This window comes from Mugil cephalus, chromosome 22 (genome assembly GCF_022458985.1).
Source record: "Mugil cephalus isolate CIBA_MC_2020 chromosome 22, CIBA_Mcephalus_1.1, whole genome shotgun sequence".
Lineage (NCBI taxonomy): Eukaryota > Metazoa > Chordata > Actinopteri > Mugiliformes > Mugilidae > Mugil > Mugil cephalus.
The window spans coordinates 14,994,525-15,014,286 of NC_061791.1; the positions used below are offsets into that span (position 1 = coordinate 14,994,525).

General features: G+C 36.6%; 1 long non-coding RNA gene across 1 annotated transcript; it reads left to right on the plus strand.

Annotated features, from left to right (window-relative positions):
• Positions 1 to 416: 416 nt before the first annotated feature.
• Positions 417 to 1,530, plus strand: LOC124999769. The gene is made up of 4 exons (XR_007111223.1): positions 417 to 585; positions 694 to 861; positions 1,028 to 1,127; positions 1,324 to 1,530. It is a non-coding gene; the product is annotated as an uncharacterized LOC124999769 (long non-coding RNA).
• Positions 1,531 to 19,762: the final 18,232 nt, after the last annotated feature.

Here is a 19,762-nt window from a genome sequence, read left to right on the forward strand (position 1 = left end):
AGTAAATTAAACTTAAAATGTATTTTTACATAAAATAAAATAAAAAAAATTTGCAGGTAATTTTCAATTTTCAAATCCACATTTTGCTTTATAGTAACGCTGAGAAACTTCTTTAGACCTAAATGCAGTTCATGCAGTGGATTGTCTGTCCTGGTTGGACATCAGAAGAACTCCCCTTAGTTTCTTTTATTCTTACCCTTTGGAAAGAACTTTCTTGGTCACCAGAGCTAATCTCACATATTCCAGACTTCCCTCTACTTTTGGTGTACCACAAGGTTCTATCTTAGATCCAGTTTTATTCTCCATCAAAGTGCTTCCACTTGGCCAAATCTGACTTGCTTTAGTCACCGTCATGCAAGCTAAACACAGATTCGATAATATATAACAGACATAAGTTCCCCACAGAAACTCTCGTACGACACACCTGCAGCTTTAAACCCTCAGACGACTTCTAGCAGCACTGTGTATTTGAAAGTAGCCAATCAATCCTTGGCCTGCTCCACAAAAATAACCTACTATCCAGACCCTGTGTTCACCACCTTCTCACCTGTGAGGACAAGGGATGGGTCTCGCATCTCCCTACAGGTACAACTTTTTTTTAAAAAACATTTTTTAATATCTATATATATATATATATTTTTTTTTTTTTAACAGATGAGCAAACATCAAGCATTTGTTATTTCATCATTTCAGAAAAAGGCAGATAAACTAGAGATGACAGCAGCAGAGCTGTTAGTGTGGGGTATTGAAGATGGAAAGAAATATCCTTGCATCATGGAAGAGAAAGAAACTGAAAACCAGACTGACTTTTTCACCTGTGACATACAAAGCACATCCAGCTTTACATTTCAGCACATAGAGGTAAAACTTTCCTCTAAACTAGAAAATACTGGGTCAGACTTTCAAAGAGAGAAATGTACTTCTAACTATTGATAAACACAGTAAATAGATATTTGACTGAGTGCTCTTTTGAGACTTTCCAATCCTTTATTTCCTTTTCAACAGCAGTGTCATTCTTGTTTTCTAGATAAAGTATGGTGGCCAGACAGTGCTGCTAAGTAATCTGCCTTTAGTTCATCAGGTCCTTCTGATAGTGCGTTTGATGCTGATACCTTGTGTCATAGGTGGTAAGTGATTTTGATCCATCAGCAGTTTATGTCAAAGCCTACACTTGTACATTGTATTATGTGTAGTCAATGTTTTCTGCTATTTTCTATAAAGATCTTGGAGAATAAATACTGATTTAGATGTTTTCCTGTTCCACTTAATAGAGGAAATTGTATTTTTCTGCTCGGTTTCAATCAGTAACTCTTCATCTTTCAGTGTTAGTGTTTATCTGTTGCTGGCAAAGGAGACGCACCGCTGAGATGAACGAGCTCTGACCACAGATGCCTAGCTCTCCGGCCGTTCTCACAGGGAACAAGTTCAGGCCATTGAAGCTTTCTGATACTACAGGCTATACAGGTAGTACATATGAAGTCATTGTATTTTAGGTGGAATATTACTATTAAGAGACCATTCGATGTAGTTATTACGATGTACTTTGTTTAAGTTTTGACTTATTTTTTATATAATTGTTATGTTCTTTTTACCCAGTTCTTTTTAATGCCTAAACTGAAATAAATGCTTATCCTATTACTATCTTATAATTATTAAATACTTTTAATTGAGTATTTAGTATTGACAGTGTCATTTATTTCTTGGGTTTCCCTGAGTATATATATAGTTTATTCTACTGATGACCTCTTGTTTGTAATATCTTTACATTGGGATTAGTGACCACCTGACCAGTTTGGCCTCTAATGCCATGGTGCAGAAGTGCAGCTCTTTTAGTGACTGTATTTAATACATTTTATAAACCATACATGAATAATGTTATTTAAACACAACAAAGGATGATTTGACTGCAATCTAATAAAATATCTTATCTAACTAAGTGATGCTTACGAGTTGATCAGTTTGATGAAGGTTGTTCAGGTGCTTTTACAATATTAAGCTCAGGTTGTCTTAACTTATACTGATACCTAAGCTTAAGTTAACCGGATAGGTGATGTATTAAAACAAGAATTGTACTTCATAGCTGTCAACTACATAAAGCAACAAGGACAAGTCTGACTGCTAAAAATCAACAGAAGTGTGGTAACCTCTACAGATGCTCAAAGAAACTACCTGCCAAGCCGTCTACTTTAAACACTGTGTCCCAGTCTACCCTGAAGACCTGGTGCTGTTTTGAAGAAGATATATAACAGCTGATTTAATTTAGCTGCTATTTGAAAAACAATGAATCAAACATGGTCAAACATTAAAATCATTAAAATGACTAAATACTAGTCTTAATTATTGTTGTCAAACATCTTCAGTTTAAATGTAATGCTACACTTCCGTGGACATTATCGCTTATTGTATGCAACAATCTAGAAATAAAACCGAAAACATATTAAAAACTACAAAAACGTGCCAGAGAAAGGTCCGGCAATAAGAACTGCGTCACACAACTGCGTCACACTCTCAAGTTAAACATGGCGGCTGATTAGCCCTCTGCTAACACCTGCTGCTCGTTTGTTAATTAACGTAAAACTGCAAAGAAGCGAATCAGACTACAGCAAGAAAATAACTACATGAGAAAAATAAGAAAAAAAAAACTGAATCATGCATACTTTATCCACAGGAACACTGCAGGAATTACGAAACCACAAGTAAGTAACACGTTAGAGTGTAGTTATACTCGTTGGGTCTTTAAATAATTTACATATAGTCGACACATTTTTATCAGTTGTTTCAATTTTATTTTGAAGTTTTACGTTTGAGAAAACAATGTTCTATAAACTGAAATTATTACAAGTAGAAAATAGCCTACATGCACAAATGTAGGTATATCTATACCAACATATTCCTTCCACAATAATAATAAAGACTCCCGTATCTCATCTGTATCTTACCAGTGAAAGTAGCCACAGCTCACCTTGTGGCTACTTTCACTGGTAAACGTCGAATATATAGTCTACGAGTCGCTGTTTGAACCGTAATTGTTATCCTAAAAAATAAATTGTCTCTTGGCCAATGTATGTGAAGACGTTTAATAATTTTTTCTTTTTTCTTTTGGGGGATATTTTGATGATATAAAGCAGTCTTGTGTCGAGTAAAGTTGGACTTGGAGTAAAAACTGCTGTACAGTGTCTGAACTTCACTGTCAGTCATGTCTAAAACTCATATACGTTTGTTTGGTCGTAGTCGTTCAAAGTATTTCATAGAGCAGAGAAAATAACTTCCCAGAACTGACACCAGATGTCGCCATCGCTTCACATTTGTCTGAACACGCCGAAGGGATGGGTGGACAGATGGAGGAAGTTGCATAAAGTTTGGAAATGTCAGCGACCATGTACTCTCCCTATTCAACAGCATAATCAAGGAGATACTATGTGGATCATTGTGTAAATGTAAAAGGATCGCATATTTGTCCTACAGATCACTGACTTTAATTAGGAATAAGACCGTTCCCCTGTGGTGCGGACGGACCATAAGAGACAAACCGAGAATTGATTCGCTAACTGAATGGAGGTGGAAATATCCTCGTCACAGCTTTTTGTTCCTCTTGAGATGGATACCATGTAAACTACTGAAGGCTGATTTATAGAACGTTTGCCAGCTGTCATTGATTTTGTAATGGTTATCTTCAACATTCAGTTTTTTTTTTTTTTATTTAACTGAAGCTGTGTGGACTTTAAGACCAATATTAGGGTGACAAATGGGGGCGGGGTGAAAATAGGATGCTCTTTGTCATCAAAAATTCAGAATTAAGTTCGAATGCTGCTGTTTTAGTTTCTTTCGCGCGCTGCCTCCCCCCATTTTCACACTTCTCTTTCAGAGCGCCTGCCTTTTACCGCGGCTCTAAAAAGACCATGACGAGTCAGAGCGCTATCGGGCTTCATTGTCTGGGGGTATCCACCAAGCGGCACCTTTGTGAAAATGCGTGCTGCTCGCTGCTTTTTTCTCGGGGGAAACAGGGTCGGTGTTGGAGGAATGGAGGGGGTTCGCCTTCGATAACATCCGCCACTTTTCATGGCCACAACACTTTAATCCCCACAGGGGGAAAGCTGTCCAGCTGACACGCCCGACTCTGATCCACAGCTGCCTGAGGGGAATCTTGCAGCTGGGTAAAAGACCAAGGGATGATAATTGCCCGAGTCTCGAAAGCTTTCTGAACCAACTTTCGCAAAAACTTTTATTACCCTTTTTAGAAGCGCCAAAAAACTCGGTGTGACTGACAATGATTGGGTTTACTGCGAGTTTCGGGACCGAAGAACACTCTAACCTTCTGTACAAAGAACACACCAGGGGGGGCCACTGAGACGGAACACTCTTTTCTATTTCATGATTTCAAAAAAAATCCACTCATCAGAAAATTTTTAATTCTCCCGCGAGCACCCCGAAAAGACAAGTGTCCTTTGATACTGAGACCACACCTTCAAAATGCACACAAAGACCAACAAGTTATTTTCTCCAACTGATGGACACAGGCACCCACGATAAAAAGAAAAGGCATGGGGATTTTGGGGATGATTTCAGATCATTCCTCATCTATTGCTCTCCAACAAAAGAAGTGACGCTAACGCAACAAAAGTCCTCTCTTTTGGTTAAAGGGCGAAAGAAAAAAACCCCAAACTCTCAAGTCTCTACGGGGCGGACACTCATGTCTTGAGGGAGCCGTTTCTGGCCTCCTCTTTCATCCCAGGGGGACAAGGGTTTTTTGGGGGGAGTTTCAGTTGGAAGAGAACAAAGAAACCCTAGGGGTGGTTTGACACATCCGTCTCATTTAGACAAAGAAAAGGATCCAGACTTCTACTACGGGGAAGTCCCAACAAGAACCAGGTAAAGAATGTTTAATGGGTTTAAATGTTTCTCTACCTTTCACAGTTTCCTTCTCTGGTCAATCATGCAAAAAAATGTTCATCACTTCATTGTTTGGTTCCTACAAAGCACAAAACTAAAATATCCCTACTGTCCATGTTAAATACCTTCAATGAAACAGAGAGTTCTGTTTTCAGGGTCTAAAAACCATTTAATCCAACCCTTTTTCTCTAGTGTCTCTTTCTCACCTAAACTCTTAAACCACGGGCGTTCTCTTCGGGCGCCCTAATACCTCTTCGGGCAGTAGGCAGAAACATGGATGGTTTTCTTCATTGGTACGGGAGATGGACACTCATTGGGGAAAAAAAGACTGAGTCACCTATTAGGGGGTAAATTGAATGATTGGCATTTGGGTTTTCCTTGCATGTAAAGATTAGCACTGAAATACAATGCTCACCATGTCCAGATCAAAGACCATTCTACCACAAGGAAAGGGTTTTTTTTCCCCGGGCCAAAGAAAAGCAGATGACTTATACCAACTTATTTTGCTGGGGAAAATATGTATATTTTTAAAATTAGGGTTGATATGTGTTGTTTTAATATAAAACATAAAATTATACTACATATAAAAGTATTAAGTTAATATGTAATATAATAGGTTTTGGGGTTGTGATTTTTTTATTTATTTTTTAAGATTGCTCATACCTATCAAATGATGTACTGTTTTAATTTTTTTCTCAGAATGTTGCCCCTTTTCCCTCAAGGGTTTCACATCCTGTGTATCACTTGCATACAAACCACAAACTTTAAAATTTTTCACTGTTGTGGCATCTTAAAAGATTTAGGTAAAAAAAGCCTCACTTTGTCGGTCCATACAATCTATATTTACATCAATGTAAATTTAGAAGCTTTACCCTCACATTTTCTACATTTCTCATGAAAATTGTCAAAACATAAAAATTTTTGCAAAAAGTCAACAATATATAGAGAGAACTAAACCAAATGAAAAAAAAAAATTTAATATTTATTTTTTCTAGAAAATTTTCAAAAACTGCAAGTTTCAAAATATGTAACCTTTTTCATACTGCCGTGACCCTTGGCCGTAATAACACCCTTTTTAATGAACTTTTTCACTCCACCCAGCATTGATTTGGCATTCAAAATATTAAAGTATTCTTTTTCCCAACCATATTTTTGCTCTTTTTTTAAAAAGAAAAAAAGTTTAGATACTTTTAACCCATTTATAGCCATTCTGTGATGGCATCACAAATTTTTTTAAAAAAAAAAAAAAAATAACATTTGGTTTGAGGGTGAGAAAACACTATATTTAATATTTTTTCAGCAAAATTTAATTTTTCGGGGCACAAAAAAACTTTTACCACTGCCAGTATTTAGTTTTTTGAAGACCATAAAAAACAAAACCCCCACTGAGGATTCTATGAACATTACTCTTTGGTACCAAAAGCTGATATGGGGAGTTTAAGACCATCTTTTTGGGAAAAAAGAATAAAGAAAAAAGACAAAGTTGGTGTGACTTTTCATAGGGCTGAAGTCCAACATTAGGATTTTTTTTACATTTTTTTTACATTTTATTTGCCAACTATTACATCATTGTCTTTTTTGAAAACCAAAACAAGGGGAAAAACTGAAAATTTTTGTTATTTCTTATTAATCAAAGTATCGGGTTGAAAACAAAACTACGCCTCCACTTTAATATGGGGTCTTAACAGTACTCCAAGGGCTGTCACAGGATAGCAAAGATTTGCTTTCCTTCAAAATTTTTCACCAACAGTAATTTTTTGTGGCCAAAAAAAATAAAGCAACATTTTGTTGTCAGCTTGCTGTGGACGGGAAAACTACCCCCTCTTTCCCACTGCTTCGGCCCAGTACGACCGCCAATGTTTCCCAAAATACACCGGATCCAGGGATCAAAACATGTCAACTTCCATTAGAAACCAGGTAGCTCTTATCCTCACTTTTCACTCAGTGTCCATGTACTTCGTATTTTGAAGTTCTCCACTTTTTTTTTTTCCGATGAAGCTGTTTTGTATCAAAGTGCAGCACTACACAAAGTACGGGGTTTTTTGTTGCCAATCCACACTGTTTGGGTGTGGCTCTAAAAAAAGGTCAAGCAACAACATCTGAAACTACATTTTCAAAAACCCATCATGCTTATTATAAACATTTCTCTTTTCCCAGGTGCACTTTTTGAAGACGCTCCCAAGATTCACGGGTTTTCTTTCCTGATGATCCACAGAAAATCATTTCCACAAAGGGTTCTAAAAAACCCCATGGAGAGGTACATTACACATTAACACGACAACTGTAACTATCAGTTATTTTCATCACTCTTTTCCCTTTTCTCAGATCACACAAAGCCAACCCCCCCGAGAAAAATTTGAACCAGGGGAAAATTTGCCTGCAAATTTTTCCATCATCTGGAAACGTTTTCCCAAAAAGTTCCCTTGCCCCCACAATCACCTGCACCCTACCCCAGGGCTCAATTTCCCCTGCTGAGGGCCCAAAATTTTAAATAAAAATCCAGTTTACTTCAAATCTCACATAAAGGGGGAATTGTAATTTATCTTTTTGATCAACTTTCTTTTTTCCCCCCAAACCCATTGACAAATCTGTTTTTTCATGTGTCAGGGGTCGGACCCGAAGTTCATCATTTTATTTTCCTAACGGGCCGGATTTCACTGAAAAGATAGACTTGGGAAACAACCTTTCAAGCGTCTAAAGCAACCAACCTCTGAATCAGGGGACCTCCAATTTTTTGTCTTGTAAGTCATCCTATTTTCTAAATTCAAAAAACATGCTGTGTTTAAAACATTATGCATAGAAATAATGAAACATGAAATCAACCCTTTTTTCTTGATAAAACTAAAATTTCACATTGACCAATCAGTTTTGATCAAAAATATTTTTGATTGTAAACATATTTATATATTAATGTAATATTTTTTTAGACCCCATATAATTTTTTTATGGTCCACTACCAACTCACATTGTTTGTTTTTTCTTCGGGTGTCACATGTATCAAGGGGGATTGGATGAACATAAAAAAAGGTTCGGGTCTAATGAAGGAGGGATAATTAATAATACATGTTATCCCTTACTATTTTAAAAAGCCCATCAATCCAATATTTTTAATTTTTTGACACAATTACATTTTGTAAAAAGTAGATTTCATGAAAAACAAATGCTTTTTTAAACGGAAATCTCTCTGTCTCAGCACAAACAAACAACCCAAAATCACCTGAACTATTTTTGTCTAATCAACATTACCACAAAAAACCTAAAAACCCACTCTGATAGTAATTTTACAGTCAATCATTCCCCCTTTCCCTCCTGAGACAGTTTTTCAAATTGGGAGCCTGAATGAATTTTTCTTGACTGAAACCCATTTACACCATTGTTTCCTCCATTCATAAATGGTTAAAAAAACCATCAAGGGTGTTTTTTTAAACTGATTTTTTGTTTTTTTTTTATTTCTTTAGAACCAAAATCTCCTCCTTTCCCCCCAGGTTGTTCTTTCTACGTAAAACCAGCCTTGTTGTCGGGTCAAACCTCTTTAAGGGACCAAAGGGGGGACCGACAGACCGGACTTGCCCAAAGTGGTCATTTTACAGACAACTAAGACATGGCCACCTAAAACTAGTTTTCTCCCACATCTTTGTTATTGTGAGAGGGTGATGTTGAGGTTTTTTCTCCTCAATCTCCTGTATGGAACAAGACGGGTGGAATCTGAGTTCCCTTTCCCTACAAAAAAGAAAGGTTTCGTCAAAGCTGCTTCACTCCCTGATGGCGTTGCCACGCAACGCTAAAATACCTTAGATCAAACCATCCTACGACTTGTCCCAAACAGCACCTGGGCCATGGTTTTGATGAATTTTATTTTCCCAAAAAAACATCCTAACACAAAAATTCAATGCAAAATTTTCCTAAAGCTACATTTACAAAAAAGGGGTTTTTGATAAACTAAATCCATAGTTCGTGTCAAGTTTTGGTACTTTTCTCCTTTCAATAAAAAGTACAACATCAAAAGCTAGTTTTTTTGGGTTTTTTTTCCAACAGTGACAGCTCCAAAAATTGCACTAAGACTCACGACCTTTTTTGGGGTTTCCCTCCTAATGCTTTGTCACAATTTCAAGATTTGCTACAATTTGGGGAAAGTAAGAGTCCCCGGTTAAAAAACAACCACTTCTCAAAAGCATTTTCTTCACCTTCCCCCATTTCCTTTCAGTCACAGAAAAAAAGCCATTTACTTCTCTGCTTGTCCACAGTTTTAAAATACAAAACAATCATATAAAAAGTGTTTAAATATAATCACAGGGGGTTTTGGTTTTCATAACATTATAGACAAAATTTAATACTTTTAGCCATTCATGTGACCTGTTTTTCTTGAAGAGAACAAAGGGTTTTTCCCTTTTTAGCTTTGAAATTTTATCGTCACGCATAAAGATCATACAGTTTCATTATGAGGGCTTACAGTCAACCAAAAATTTAATCTTCCAGCTGGAACACCATTTTCGAAGTCAGTTCTTAAAGAACCAAGATTTGTCAGTCTGTATTTTGCTTTGCTTTAGCATACCAAAAATATTTTCTTTTAGTCCACCATTCATTTTGGATCAAAGTGAATACAAAAAAACCTGACGTCATAATATCTGCCAATAAACATAAAAATCAGGGATATTGGGAACCCCCAGGGGAAAAAAAAAACTTTTCTCTGAGACAATTTTGTGTTCACTCAGTTTCTTTGATTGACTGTTTTTCCCTGCCTGCAGTGGAAAGGAGTCACCTTAAGGGCCCCCTGGAGTTTGTGGAAGGAATCACACACACCACGGACAACGGAATCCAACTTCCCCCACAACCAGCAGCATCAGGGGGTCTGTAACACATGCCCTTTTTACTCACACATTCTAGATAGGATATCTGGTCCATTACGTATATTTGTTTTTAAAATTTAAATTAAATTATAAATAAATTAAACTTAAAATTTTTTAAAATAAAATAAAAATATTTTGCACGTAATGTAAGAGTTTTGATTAAAAATTTTCAAGGGGCATTAAAAAGGGGAATTTTTTTAAACAAGCGCTGCTCAACCTAATTTTAAACCATCTTGATAATATTACACCAATCCCTAAATGTTTAAAAGATGGCGACATTTTAAATTTTCAAATCCCATTACTTTATAGTTTTTTTTTGGGAAACTTCTTAAACCCCTAAATGCTTCCTGCGGGGATTTCTGTCCGGGTTTGGGGCATAAAAGGGAACCCCCTTATTTTTTTTATTCTTACCTTTTTGAAAGCTTTCTTGACAACTTCCAGAGTCACTCTATTTTTTATGTACCACAAGGTTCAATTTTAGGCCCCAATTTTATTCTCAACAAAGTGCTTCACTGCCAAAAACATCAGATACAATCAACTATTTTTCCCTGTTTGGGTGACTCCACGCTTTTTTACTTTTTCTTAACTTTAATCTGACTTGTTTTGGTCATCATCACTGTCATAAAGCCAAAAACAATTCAAAAATATAAAGTGTTTTCTTTTTTTTCAGGAGAGGAGAATTTGGGTTTAAAGTGATTTGCATGTTCCAACCTCTTACTGCTGTTGGGCTAGGCTAGTTAGGGTGTCTTCTTGTTGTTTCAAATTGGTAGCTGACTGCCCCGGGTGGGTTTTTTTTAAATTGGACGCTTCTAAATGTTTTTCCCTAACGCACAAGGTTGAGCATCTTATCCTGTTATTAATGAATGATATAACAGATTTAAAATTCCCACAAAAACTCCCTATGACACACCTGCACTTCAAGCCTCAGACGACTTCTAAGCACTGGTTTTTAAAATACCAATCAATCCTTGGCCTCTCCACAAAATAACCTACTATCCAGCCCCTTGTTCACCATTTCCATCATGAACAAGGAGGGGTCTCAAATTTTTCTACGGGACAATTTTTTTAAAACTTATTTTAATATTATATATTTATATATTTTTTTTTTTAAAAATGACAAACATCAAGCATTTAAATTCATCATTTCAGAAAAAACAGAAAAACAGAGATGACAGCAGCAATTTTTTTGGGGTTTTGAAGGCGGAAAGAAATCCCCTTGCCAAAACAGAAAAAAACTGAAAACCCCAACTGATTTTTTTCACCTTACATACAAAGCACCCCCTTTTTACATTTCACACATAGGGGGAAAAAACTTTCCCTGAACTAGAAAATACGGGGTCAAATTTATAGTTTAGTTTTATTTTTAAAAATCGAAAATGTACTTCTAACTATTGATAACACACTAAAAAGAATTTGGAGGGCTCTTTTAAATTTTCCCACCCCTTTAATTCCTTTACAAAACGTGTCATTTTTTTTTTCTAATAAGTTGGGGGCCAACGGCTGCATCCTCGCTGTAGTTCTAGTCCTTCTGATAGGGGGTTTTGGTGCTGATCCCTTTGTTCCATAGGGTGGAAAGTGATTTTGATCCTCAGCTTTTTATGTAAAAAGTCTAAATTTGTACTTTTTCATCATGTTTATAATTGTTTCTGTATTTCTATAAATGGGAATAAATACGATTTAGATTTTTTTCCTTTTTCCACTTAAAAAGGGGAAATTTTGTATTTTTCGCTGGGTCTCAAAATAACTTTTATCTTTTCGGGTTTTAGTTTTTTTACTACGCTGCAAGGAAACCCCCAAACGCAAATTTAACACCGACCACAATCCCTAGCCCCATCCGTTCTCACAAGGAAAAAAAGTTCCCAGCTCCTACACATTTGTTTTAAAAGGGGCTTCTTTATTTTCAAAAAAGTATTTTTTCCTCTAACATTTTTTCTGTCTCTGTAATTTTGTTGCAGATTACTTCACACCTCTACCACCAAAAATTTCCACACAACCCACTTTGATACGGGGGACAGTGCAAATATTTTTGTTTTGCTCTTTTACATCATGTAAAAATTTTACATAAAACCCAAACCCATAGAAATCCCCTCTCCTCAAATCGAACCATAAAATAATAAGCATATTTCAAAAAATCTTTTTAATTTATGGTATTGTTTTGATTTATTTTTTTTTATCTCATTCAAAATTTTTATGAAACAAAACCAAGTAAATTCCTTTATGTACCTTTTATACGGGCAATAAAGTCTTTGTGATTCAAAACATCATTTTCTAAAACGAAATAAACAACCCAAGTTAAAAACAGTATGTAACATTTTATATTTTTTACACCATTTTTAAGAAGGCAATAGCACTTAACTCTTTTTCCCACGGTGCCTTTTATCCTTATCCAGTCACTCTCATACACTCTGAAAAATGTTCAGGGGGTTATAAAAAACCCCAAAAAATCAAGAATTTTTCTCATAAAAAAAGTTTTTTATGTGTATTTTTTATAATATTGAAAAATTAAATTGAAGGGTTGGTCATATAAAAAGAATAGATAGTCCAAAATCATATTACAATTTTCAACTATATTCCCCCCTTAATTTCAGGGAGTGAATTTTCCCGCAGTTGCGTCAGCCCCAGGGCAGTGCACACCTGAATTACTACAAAAAGCGCTATATATTTTTTTTTTTAACGAATAAAAAATTAAATTTTTAACTTAAATAACTTGGGGAGGACAAAAAAATATGTTGCTTGCACAAATAATTGAGTTGGCAATTAAGTCTTGGGCATGTATTTAAGCTAGATATTGAATAACTTAAAAAATGCCCCAAAGTTTTACGGGGGCGACACGTTTTTGAATGCTTTTTAACGGGAAATGTGATTACGCGGGTAACGGCCCTGTCCAATTTTTTTTTAGAATTAGATATGGTTCAGACAAAAGTCCATCACAAAGATTCCGAAAAAAGGGCGCAAAAATTGATTTTCCGCCTTTTCGCGCCACCCCTTCACTCTCATTCCCCCACCATAGGCGCGCCCCACTTGAAAACTGACGTGGGCGAGTTAAAAAAAACTGGGTTTATCGTCCTGAGTAAACTGAAAAGCAAGTCTATAAAGGATGTCATTGCACGTTCCTGTCGCTCATCCCTCCTTCCCCCACTCTCTTTTCAGAGCCGCCTGCGTTTTTACGCGGGCTTAGAAACCTGTCGACATCAGGTCGCAGCAAAGCTTCACTGTCTGTACCAGCTGACCACGATATGACTTTATAAATCTCAAACGTGAAATTTCCATTTCAGCAGCAATTTACGGGCCTAAACCCCATACGTATGTTAACACAACTTACATATAAATTTTTAAACATTTAAACAAAAAAATTTAAAAAAAGGTAAATTTAAAAAAAGCAATAAAAAAGGGAAAAGAAATAATTACAGATTTTACTGTCAATAATAGGACTAAAACAATATGGTTTGGGGGCAGAAAAATTTCCTTGGGTTTTTTGAACAAGGGAGTTGTTGAGTCTCTTGAGAACAACTCCATTGTCGTCATCATCGGGGGGAAGGGGGGTCGGTTATCTATATTAATAACATTTTTTAAGTTTTCCTCCTCCCACCCCCTCCCAAATTTTCTGTGGCACCAATGACAAGCCAGTCTTCCTATCACTTAATTCATTTTGGGGTTACACGGCTGCAATCTGTTCCCCCAGAAAAAAACAGCAAAAAAGGTGGCCCAACGACTGGTAAAACCCACAATTATAACAACAGTGAAGTAAGTCTCTGCAGGCCTTTTTGTACAACTGTCTTTTGTCCCCCATTCAGTCTGTTGTCGAGGGTAACTCCCAGGTATCTGTACCCCCCAGCACCTCCACACCCACCAAAAGCTGAGGGGCTGAGGATCTGCCCCTTCCTCCAAAGTCAATCACCTCCTTTGTCTTGCCCATTTAAGCACGGGTATTCCTTCCAGCCACCCCAAAAACCCGTCCACCACTCGTTTAAATCCTCCTACTCCCTCCCCCCTTTTACACACCCCCAATGCAGAGTCATCAGAAACTTTCTCGTGTGACACTACTTGTGCAAAAAGCAGTGGTGTAAGGTAAACAGAAAGGGAAGAAGCAATTCCCTTGGGGCTCCCACACCACTCAGCCCACACAGAAGACAGGGCCCCAAAACACACGACCTTCCCCTTCTGATCCGGAGGAACAGGTTCAAAGAGCAAAACCCTTTTGGGAAGAACGTGTTAGGTTTGTTCACACCTCCCGTTTCCTTCAGACAGCCTTCTCTCCCATTCACTATCTGCTCCCCAAACGTAAAAGTGACGCAAACACAACAAAGTCCGCCCAAATTTGGCTTGAAACGAAACAAGTAAAACCAAATCTAATCTCTACGGGGCCGCTCTAGGGTCTCTGGGGTGAAGGCAGCAGACTTCTGGCCTCCTGGGTCATCCCAACAAGAAGGATGAAATGAAATGAATAACAAAAATTAGTATTATGAAAAAAAATATACAAAAAGTGTTGCAAAAAAATGCCCAATATTATTTTTCGGGCCCCATTGCATAGAACCAACTTTAAATTTTTGCTGTGGTGGAACTGTAAATGAGGGGCTAAAATAAATTATGAATAAAGAAACGGGAACCTTGCTAATTATGATTTATGATTTGCTAGAAACCGCACTAAAAGGGAATAACTTTAAAAGGGACAAATCTTTCTTTTGACATTAGAATTTTCCCTAGCGTTTTTTACGTTGTAGTTTTCACTTAGACTTTTTTTTGTTTAATCCCATGGCAGATCGATGGGGTTACACAATTTCCCTTTAAAAGGGGCTTTACCCTAGAATTTTCTACATTTTTACAAAAAATTGCTCAAAACATAATAATTCCATAAAATTTCCCAAAAAAAAAAATAAGAGAACTCAACCAAAGAAACAAAATATTTATATTTTTTTTCTTCTAAAAAAATTTTCAATTGCAAGTTGCAAAATATGTGAACCGTTTTTAGACTGCCGGACCCTCTTTGAATAATAACACTCAACTAAATGTTTCCGGTAATGGAGGGAATCTTAATCCTTTCCCAGTTCTTAGATGTTGTGGGGGTTTCCCACGTTAATTTTTTCTTTACTCCCCTCCACTTTTACTTGGAACAAGTCGTTCTGTGAACTATTATTCATGGGTTAGACAAGTCTAATATGTAGGAGCTTCCATTCCCTTTTGCAAAAAAACAAGAAACAACACAAAAATTTGTTTCTGACTTTTCAAGCTAAGTCATCATTAGAAGTTGCTTTCCCTCTAGTTTCATGAATTATTTTCCCCGGGGGACATTTGAAGACGACTGCCAAAATTCTGACTGTTTTTCTATTCCCGAAGATTCCACAGAGAAAATCATTTTTTCCCCAAAGTTTTTGAAGAACCCCAGTGGGGATACAGGTTACACATTAACACTGTAAACTGTAAAAAATCATTATTTGTCACTCATCTCTTTCCTTTCCAATCAACTAAAAATCCAGACCCACCCGACTATCAACTGGGCAGGGATAACTTCCCCCAATGCAACGCACCTATCCCATGGTTTTAATTCTGCTCGGCATAACTTTAAATAAATAAACCATTTACTTCAAAAATACGTCAAGGGGGAGTTGTAGATGTTATCTTCATGAATCACCTGTTCCTTAAATTTTCAACATTTCCCACAACCATTGACAAATCTTTTTTTATTTTGGCAAGGGTTTTAGACCCCCCTTAAGTTCAACAATTATTTTCTCTAACAGGCCTGGATTCATGTAAAGTGAGACTGGGAAACAAACCTTTCAAGCGTTAAGAAAACCCAAATGCCTTTACATCATTGGACCCCAACTTCTTTTGTAAGTTGGTTCCATTTTCTAGAATTCAAAAAAAACATGTGTTATTAAAATGATCTTCCTTGTCATGTTGGTACAAAATGGAAACAGAAAAATTAAAGCCTACAAAAAAGAAAATACTCATTAAGACGATGCTATTCTACAAATTTAAGCATTCACATTTTTAATTAAAAGTGTTTAAGCCTTTTAAACGTGAGTGAGAAAATTTGATGGAAACAATCAACTCGATTTGTTTTCAAAACAAACAACAAATAATCTCAAGCAGTTGCAGGAGCGACCATTTTCTTCCATTACGTACATACAGCACAATGATTTAGGCGACGGGGAAAAGGTTGATATGTATCCTTACTGTGGTTGACTTAAATAAGAAAAAACTAACGACAACTTACAAATGAGGGCTTGAAAAAGCGTTTCATCTCTGAGGGGGGAAGGGAGCGGCAATGTTCTTTTACATTAATATCGCAGTAAAACAAAAAAAAAGGTCACACCAAATAAATTTTACTTGCTAACCCTAACCCTTAAGCAGGTGATTAGGTGGTTTTAACGTGCAAAAAAAAGTTTCCGTGGCTCACCGCGCAAAATGACGACGTTTTTTTCTGAGTGAGACAGTCATGCATTCGTAACCAGGATATAAAAAGGGTAAAAATAGAAAAAGGTTCGATTGCAGCTAGGTGATAAAGGGTGCTAACAACGTTGTACCCTTAAAGTTGCATGTTTAAAATTTGTGGTGCAAGTTTGAAAATAAAAAAATTTGCCAAACGGACTCCTTCTTATTTCAGTAAAAGAAAAATTTTCCCAAATATTTTTTGTAGATTTTTAAAAATTATATTGGCACCTTTTAAAGGGTTTTGGGGTAACCTTGTTATTAAGAAAATAGTCCCTGAGAAGTTAATTGCTAAAACTACATAAAGGGTTTAAAAAAAAAAATGGTTGGTTTTAGGTCGTTTTAAATTTTAAAACAAGAAAGAAAATTTACACTAACTTACACTCGAAAAAGTGTTAAAATTTAAAACTGGGGTGGACCCAAATAGACAGTTTAAAAGTGTTTTAAATCAACTCTTACAGGTTGATTTGGGTAAAGTGATTTTACGGTGTACTTTCTGCAGCACAATACTGTTCACATATCTTAGAGGGGCTGGTACCACAGTGTGTTGCAACACTGCTTTCCAGACAGAGGGGTTGTAAGTAATCCGAAAAGTTGGAACACGTGGAATTAGTACACCACTTTCAAGGCGATTCAACCTTCTTGCTGCAAACAGCTTTAAATTTTTAACCATTCAGTTCCCAAAAAAGGCTTTTTTGTATAATATTTGTGTATTTTAACAAGCAAAATCCAGCCCCTAGGGTTACATGGAGAATCTTCCTCTGAGGGATCAACAAGGCGCCATGATTTTATTGGCCAAAATCTCTCTCTAATATCAAAAGCGCCCCAAAAAGGCAGGTTCAAATTTACCATTTACATCAGGTCACTTTAGATGCTTTGGCCAAAACTCTCATTTTAAGCAGCCATCACGAAATACATCTAGCCCGGTGCTGCCACCAGTGTCGGCAAGGGGTCGGCTTCTCACACATCATCTCATTTAGTCTCATCTTCCATACCGCGTATTCAAGGGTCGCGGGATCATTTCACTTTTGAAAAGATATCCCAAAAATTGTGACTTGTAATTTTAGAGTCATTTAAAAAATTACTAGACATAGTAACTACTATATTGTATTACATAAGACATTTTGATCATAGATAATTTTCAACATCATTTGCTTGTTTTTCAGGGGTCGCAGTGTGTCAGGGGGGGTGGGATGGAACATAAAATGTTTATGGGCAATGAAGGGTGGAAAGAATTAGTTTCTTTTCTTTTTGGGTTTCACAACTGTTTTATTTTCTTTGTTATCTACAAGAATAATTTTATTCATTTTCTTTTTTATCTTTTAAGAACATACTCTTTAAAAACCCTCTTTGGTATTTTAATAAACAAACAAGTGTTAAAATATTTACTTATCAATTTAACAAGTGCCCAGACTAAAGTTTCATCTTCTTTAAGAAAATCCAGCTGTAGACACCGTTTTTCCCAATTAGAAGGGACATTCGGCATGAATTTTCCATCAAATTTTTGCATCTCTAAATTTTATGTTTTAAAAAAACACCACTGGCTACCATTAAACTTGTCCATCGCAACTGGTTGTCTTTTTTTTCTGGTTCTTTTATCAACAAATTTTTCTGTGGTTTTAATATCTTTGGTTGGGGTGTGTGGGAGTGTTTTGTTTTTTAAATTTACCAAAAAATTGGCTGCACAGGTTTTTGGGATCAACGTACAGAAAATTGTAAACCTTCTGAATCTATTTTTCCCCTTTTTTTCCCCAGGACTGTGTTGTCCCGAATTGGAGCCGGGGTGAATTTTCTGTGAACTGAAACTCAATTTACACACATTTTCCTCCATTAAGTAAAAAGTTTAAATCAAGGGGATTAAATTTTAAGCTGGGTGTTTGTGTTTTTATTTTTTTAGAACCAGAAATCTCCTCCATCCCCCCCAGTGTTTTTGTCTTTCTAAAGGGAAAACCTCCTTTTTTCAGGTAGAACCCCATTAATGTGACCAAGTGAGGATCCCGACAGACCTGGACTGTACTCCGTAAGAGGATCACTTTTACAGACAACAAGATTATCCCCACTGAAACTCAGTTTTCCAATCTTGTTATTTTAGGGTGGGGATGTTATGTGTTTTTTCTCTCAATCTCCCTTTTGGGAAAAAGACTGGGGTGGTCTGACGTCCACTTTCCCACAACAAAAAAAAAAGGTTTGTCAAAGCTGCGTTCTCGCCTGATGCAGTTGCCCCCGGGAAAACGCTTTAAAACCTAAGATCAAAACCCCCTGCACCCATTGTAAACCAACAGCACCTGGCCCGGGGGGTTTGATTAGTTTATTTAATCGGTTAACAGATACTGGGACCCTCCCCAAAAAAACCCGGATAAACCCTTCTCTCTGATTGGCTACTGTTCCCTCCTGCAGTGGGAAGAGAAGGCAAAGTCATGGGGTCCCCCTTGGAGTTTGTGAAGGGAAACACACACAGCCACACCAAACGGAAGCCAACTTCCCACAACCACAGCAGTCAGGTGGGGCCGGTAAATTTAAAATTAAAATTATTTTTAACATAAAATAAAATAAAATATTTTTTCAGGTAATTGTCAAATTTTTTACATCCACGTTTCTTTACAGTATCTTTGAAACTTCTTTAAACCTAAATGCAGTTCATGCATGGATTTTCGTCCTGGTTGGACATCAGAAGAATTTTTCCCCTTTGTTTTTTTTATTCTACCCTTTGGAAAAAACGTTCTTGGGCACCAAAAGCAATCTACATATTTCCCGACTTCCCCCCATTTTGGGGGTACCACAAGGTTTTATCTTTAATCCGTTTTTTTTCTCCACAAAGGGTTCCATTGGCCAAATCATGCAAAGACAATCAACATATTTTCCCCTGGATTTGGGGGACTCCAAATCAATCTACTTGTTTTTGCATCAGCACCAGCCATGCAACCAAACGATATTTAAAAAATGAAATTCCCCACAAAACTTCCTACACACACCTGCACTTTTAAAAAACCCCAACACTTCTAGCAGCACTGGTATTTGAAAAATAGCCCAAACAATCCCTTTGGGCCTGCTCCACAAAAATACCTACTATCCAGACCCCGTGTTTACCCCTTTTCATCTTGAGGGCAAAATGGGTTTTTACATTTTCTAAGGGACAACTTTTTAAAAAAAAAATTTTTTTAAAATATATTTTTTTTTAAAAAATGACAAACATCAACATTTGTCATTTCAAATTTCAAAAAAAAGGGGAATAAACAGAATGACGCACGAGCTGTTTGTGTGGGGGATTTAAGACAGAAAGAAATACCCTTGCATCATAGAAAGAAAAAAAACTGCAACCAACTGACTTTTTCACCTGTGACATCAAACAATCCACTTTACATTTCACCATAGAAGTAAAACTTTCCTCAAACTAAAAATACTGGGTCAACTTTCAAAAAGAAAATGTACTTTAACTATTGAGAACAAGTAAAAAGATATTTGACGAGGGCTTTTGAGACTTTCCACCCTTTTTTTCCTTTTCAAAAGCATTTTCATTCTTGTTTTCTAGATAAATTGGGGGTAAAAGTTGCTAATAATCTGCCCCTTAGGCATCAGGTCCTTTGATATGCTTTGAT